At 31.3% G+C, this 6,000-nt stretch overlaps 1 protein-coding gene across 1 annotated transcript in view; it reads left to right on the top strand.

Moving 5' to 3' along the window:
* Nucleotides 1-1,870: 1,870 nt before the first annotated feature.
* Nucleotides 1,871-6,000, top strand: part of LOC128553882 (uncharacterized) — a gene marked incomplete at its 3' end in the record, with an annotated part of 51,952 nt that continues 47,822 nt past the window's right edge. The window contains exon 1 of the mRNA XM_053535073.1: nt 1,871-1,954. The remainder of the gene's footprint in view (nt 1,955-6,000) is intronic.

The raw sequence follows: 6,000 nt of genomic DNA, 5'->3' as shown, positions 1-6,000 counted from the left end.
AATTGTTGAAGTACCATCTCTATACAATGATCGAAGTGTTTTCACACATTGGCGTGTAAGATTACAAATCCTTTTCTAATTATTTAGAGCTAAGTATTAACATAACATGTAGACAAAGTAGTATGAAAGATTTTTCAATAATCTTTGCTTAATGAAAGGTCACATCAAAATTACTGTTCATATAAACATTAAGGTTTGAGTCACCAGATACAAAATTATTACTAAATCTTAGCTACCAAAATCAAAAATGCATCTACAAGGAAATTCAAACAAAATAGCAGTCGTAGTTTATAACCCCAGAACCGTCCGAAAAGAAATTTAATATTCCTTAATCTGTATTTTAGTACGCTTTTTGCGGAATGACACGTTAATGCCACGGAAAATTGAAAACTTATCTATCGGATTTTTCTTTTCTGAGAAAAGGAGGAGGCGAGCGAATAAATAACTTAAATATTTCTTTTTGTCTTTAAGAAATCAAGAACGAGCGAAGCGCAAGGAAATATAATTGTCTTGTTTTGGCTCTCGGTTTATTAACAAAAACCTTAAAATATTATGCACAGTCCTTTAACATTGAACAAAATTCACAGGGATTGAGAAAACATGGGTACATTTTGGTCTGTGTACATTTCAACTTGTGAAAAGCTGTAACTTTAGCATACAGTACTGACTTATTCAATAATATATGCGTTAAAAATCTGTAAGAAAATATGTAATATACAACAATGCATGATATAATAAAACCATAATCATGACAGAGATATGTGACGTGAATATGTAGCATTTTAGCTTGACTCGAAGTTTTTGATAATGTCCAATATCTCATTTTCAATAACTCTGTTTTGAATTTTGATAGAATTCTGCCTCTTGTTTACTTAGAAAACTTTTGTTTTAAGTAATATTTAATGTCCAAAATCTCTGTTACTTTAAAAAACTATCTACTATTATGCCCCTTTCACTGGCAAAGCTCTAAGAGTCAAGCGCTGAGGAAAGGCGATCGAGCTGTTGGGTCCGTGCTGTTTTACGGGAGTACTTGTCTTAACTTTAAATTTTCTTAACATATTTTTTGAAACAAAGTCTAAATTAAGGTCTTAGATGAAGAATAACTTGCATTAACATTATTCTACTCGAGGATTGGAAATTCTGAAGATCTTAAAATTGGTTTGAACACAACTCCTAAGTGTAAACTCCTTACCCCGCCTATGTGTACAAATGTTAGTCCTTTGGGCAGGAAAATCTGAAAAGAGAAAAGTGGCATGCATTTCCCTTAACCAAAATAATGTAGATTGATTTTTGCAAATAAATAAGTATGCTTTTTTCATCTTCTTTAAATTAAAAAAATTTGATCTTTGTAGCAAGTCAGTTTGGTAAACATTCGCAGAAAACGACGTTACTGCATAAAGTGAAATAACTTTAATGCAACTTAATATAAGTTTCATAACTTACTTTAGACATATGCATTTATTGCGATTTAAAACAAACTGGGACTGGAATTATAAGCATTAATTTTGCACACTGTTACGTCCGTAAATAGTAGCGAACCAACAAATTATGGCTTGATATTTTTTCAGTGGGGCGACAGTAAGCCAGAAACAAAAACAAACTGCGATTCTGAAAATATACGAGCGACAAACCCGATGAACAATTTTTTTACTTTGGTAAGGCCTAAAATAAAGTTGAAACTCAATACGATTATGATATAATTTGACAAATATGTATACCTGATACAATTTTAGATTTGTTTAAATGTTATCTATATTTGATCTATACCAAAATATTGAAAATCAATATTCTGCTCAATAATATAAAGACGTAGGTCCTATAACGAGACTACATTGAATGCAAAAATTGTATACAGATATTGCGTATTTATAAATAAGTGATCTTTTAACTGATCATATCCCTATCGAAACCGAAAGAGGAATATAGAATAAATCGCAAACTAAAGAATAAAATTGTAAGTAATATCATTTGTTTTCAAAAGTATTTCAACAAGTATTTATCAAATTATTACTTCGAATGTACAAGACAATGAAATTCAATTTATGTATACGTACATATTTGTACTCTGTTTTGAACCTTATGGTAGCGGCATTTTATTTGGTAGTTGTTGATCAAATTATTGACACATTCTGTTTTGCGTTGTATCTTAGACCCAGATCTGTAAATCCTACGTCAGAATCACATTTAGGTTTCAATTTTCAAAGTTCTTATATCCATTAATTTTAAAATATTTGTTGTAGATCATACAATTTGTTAGAAATGAATTTCAATGATACATGTTGTTTTCTTACCGACATTCGCATTTATTTTTAGTTCATCTGAGCACATGGTGTTCTTAGTGAGCTCTTGTGATAACTCAACGTGAATACAAATATCGTCCGTCTGTTGTTATTTTGTCCCCATTTTCTTCTAATGAAAAAAAAAATCGTTTAAAGTGGTCATTGATAAAAAGTTTGGACATTTGTTCTTTTTTCTAGTTGTTTAGATGCACGTAAGTAATCATAGGTAAAAATGGACAGAATCTGCAAAGAACGTCTTTTTAATGTGCAAATGATCTATATATAATTTGTAATTTTTACAGTGTACCTCTCCATCAAGTTTGTTCAAATTGTAACATTCATCAAAACTTGGTCGCTATGGGTTAGGGTGGTGTAATATTTCCTGTATATCCATATTAATTGGATTATATTTTGTTCGAAACTGCTGACATGATCTCGAAATATACTTACGGGCTTTGGAAACTTAGTGTAGTGAATTGTTTTCTGTCAGATAAGCAAATTCATTACTATTATTTACGTCCACTTTATTCCCGCCATTTTAATAGCAACATTTCTAAAATTATTGCATTGCAAAGACCTTGCTCTATAACATGCAAGTAACACGTTCATAAGAAAGTCGATTTCAGCGTTAATTATGATCAGTCTTTGAGCCGATTGGATTTTTTTAAGAATAGCAAAGTAAATATTTATAGTGTTATACACCAACTGCAGGTCAACTTAATACGGTTAATACCGTATCAAAATATTTCGGAATTGTCCAGACAAATGTTACGTGATAAAGATCTCTTTAAAAAGAAATAAATTTCAATGTTTCACAAGGGATGATTACAAAATGATTTAATACAGTACTGTATCTCCTTGATTTTATTTATGAACGTGGCAAGTTTAAAAATGATAGCATCTTAACATTATTAACATTTGTTCATCAATAGTCAATCAACGAACCTACTTTAGAGTCAGAGGAGTAAAGCCGATATATCTAAAAATACAGCATCTTTAAACAGACTTAAATATTAGAAATCGACAATATCAGACCCGAGTGTTCCCTAGTGCTACGCATCGTTGCCTCAACGACAGGCTCACATAATATAAAGGTTTGTTATAAAGCGATTCTCATCCATCGGACCTTAGGCTGGCGGTTACAGAAATGGTCATGCTACATAAAGATGTCCGCTAATGCAGGTTAGATGGACTTATCTGGATAAAATTTGGCATGTTTCACAGCTCTCAAATATTGTCAGAAATGGCTAGATATCCCACAGTTTTGTTGGTATTTCGTTTTTCCGTCATCCAAAAATAGATAACATTTTTTTAGAATATCTTTGTTTCAAGAAGTAAACACAGCGAGCCTTTATCTATCTTGGCTTAAGTAAATTGTACATATATCATGAACTATCCGCCAAATAGAGGAATGTTTATAGGCTTAAAGTTAAGGAGAACATCACCTAGCCACAGAAATATTTGGTAAACGAAAAACATCTTTACCAACAATTTACCTGTCCAATACATGTTGTATTACGACTGGATACTTAAAATATCGCCAAGAAAGTTGTCCGCCTTAAAATATAAATGTCAGTTATAAAGAAATGAAAATCAACCATTACTGAAAACTACATTAAACCTTATTACGTGAAATTTCAACACTGGGACATTATTACAAATGCGCCAAACAGTTATTTGAAAATGGTAAGGTGTGACTTCTTCAGGCAGTCCGTTTTCCGTAATTCCGAATATCAGTCAACTGACACTCGTTTTGTAGAGTAGTATGCATGTTTAATATATTGTTCTTTTTCCATGTAAAACAACACTTTTATTCTATGATTTGGTGTTGTTAGATTTTTTGTTTCGCAAAATGTGGAGCTAACCGTTGTCGTCTATCGGATTGAACTTAGCTATACCTTGGTCATTATCATCAAACAAGAAAGTCTTTTATATAAATAGCGTATTTTATAGAGAAGATGAAACTTAATTATAACAATTAAGCAATATAACAACTTAAAGACTATGCTATTTTGAAATGTATGAATTAGGTGGGTGGGGTACATGATATTATTTCTGAGGAATTTCGAAGTTACTGTAGAAAAAACGTTATTCCAATATGAACTTTCACTTTATTTAAAAGACTAAAGCTGGAAATGTTATCTGTATGTTCGTGTTACAATATTCGGTACAAGCAGTCTTTATCATCAGGCATAAATGCGAAAAACTATAGCATATAATAATAAAGCTGAATTATCCATATAAATGAGCTGAGCGCTATTGTTCAATTTTCATTTAAAACTTTTCTAAAAGACACATAACGACTTAACAGGTGTCGGCAAATTTTGTTAGTTTTATTACACATTAAAAAAGTCCGAACTACAGGTATGGTGTGCAAAACATGCATGAGCGCTTACGTAGAGTGCATGTACACGGATTTTACTGCTCAGATAAATACACACATAACTTTACCAGAAGTCCGCAAAGTACAACAAAGGAAATAGCAGTATTAATTTTAAAATAATAATATCTATTTACAAGAGCATGCCTGACAAATGGCATCAAGAATTCTAACTGACCTTTCAGAAAGCGGCATTTTCATGTACCTGATATTTGAATTATGTGCTTGTCCTAGAGGATACAAAAACTTACTAAACATCAAAGTTTCAGTTTAATATTGTATTGAACATTTTTGCTTTCATTTAAAGTGAAAAAAAACTAGGAGTCTATGATAAAAACCGAGTATAATGTAAACGATAATCCAGATTCGTAACGTTTCGGACATGTAAGACAGTGAGAAAAACAAACATATCAACTAGCATTATATTCGACGTAATCGACGTTAAATTGAAGCAAACAAATGCCGTTTGCATATTCATTTAGATAAGTAAATAAATAAAAAAAAAAAAAAACAAAAAAAAAAAAAAAAACAAACAACGACAACAAAAAACGGGAACAATGTTTATCTACTTTATTTTGTTGGGTTTAGAGGAACATCGAAACGACACAACTGAGGTACATTCCATAGCCAAAATATCGACATTTTAGTGCTTATAGTTCTTTACAATAATTTGGCGAATTTTCACTGAAGAGTTACACAATTTGATGAATGAAACGCCTATTGAAAATCATTGAGCTCTCCTTTGAAGTACATATCTTGAAAAATATATGCCTCCTTGTACCCGAAAGTCCGGACAGAAGACAGAAAAAATATCTCTTAGGAGGTGTTTTTTTTGTTTTTTGTTTTCAAACTCGACAGCTACTACACACAAGCAATATTCTGTCAAACATTGTGACCAAAACTTACCTAGATAATATATCTACTTCCAGCGAGCAATCAATTTTTAAATAAAAATGACGAAAAGGCCTATTAGAGTCGATCATTTCAGATATTTTTTTATTTTCTCTTTTTTCATACAGAAATCATCATTTCACTACTGATGTGAGATATTTATGTATTTATGACAAGTATCCTTTATATAATTACAAGGGAATTACACACAAAAGTCAGATGTGTCAATTTTATTTTTCGAAACGGTTGCAACGACAAAGTAGTTGATAGAATAAAATGTGAATTTCAGCATATTTTATTTTTCACACACAAATGCGTTTGTAGAAATGTGATCAGGCTGAGCACATAGCCTTATGGATTACATAATTTTCGGCGCTTAACTTAGAAACAGTTAAAGGCCAGGATTCACAAACATTTAATCTATGCTTAAATCTGCATGGGATACATTAT

The sequence above is a fragment of the Mercenaria mercenaria genome, unplaced genomic scaffold, assembly GCF_021730395.1.
Source record: "Mercenaria mercenaria strain notata unplaced genomic scaffold, MADL_Memer_1 contig_4437, whole genome shotgun sequence".
Taxonomy (NCBI): domain Eukaryota; kingdom Metazoa; phylum Mollusca; class Bivalvia; order Venerida; family Veneridae; genus Mercenaria; species Mercenaria mercenaria.
The sequence above is the reverse complement of the archived record's forward strand: the minus strand, read 5'-3'. Positions and strand labels throughout refer to the sequence as shown.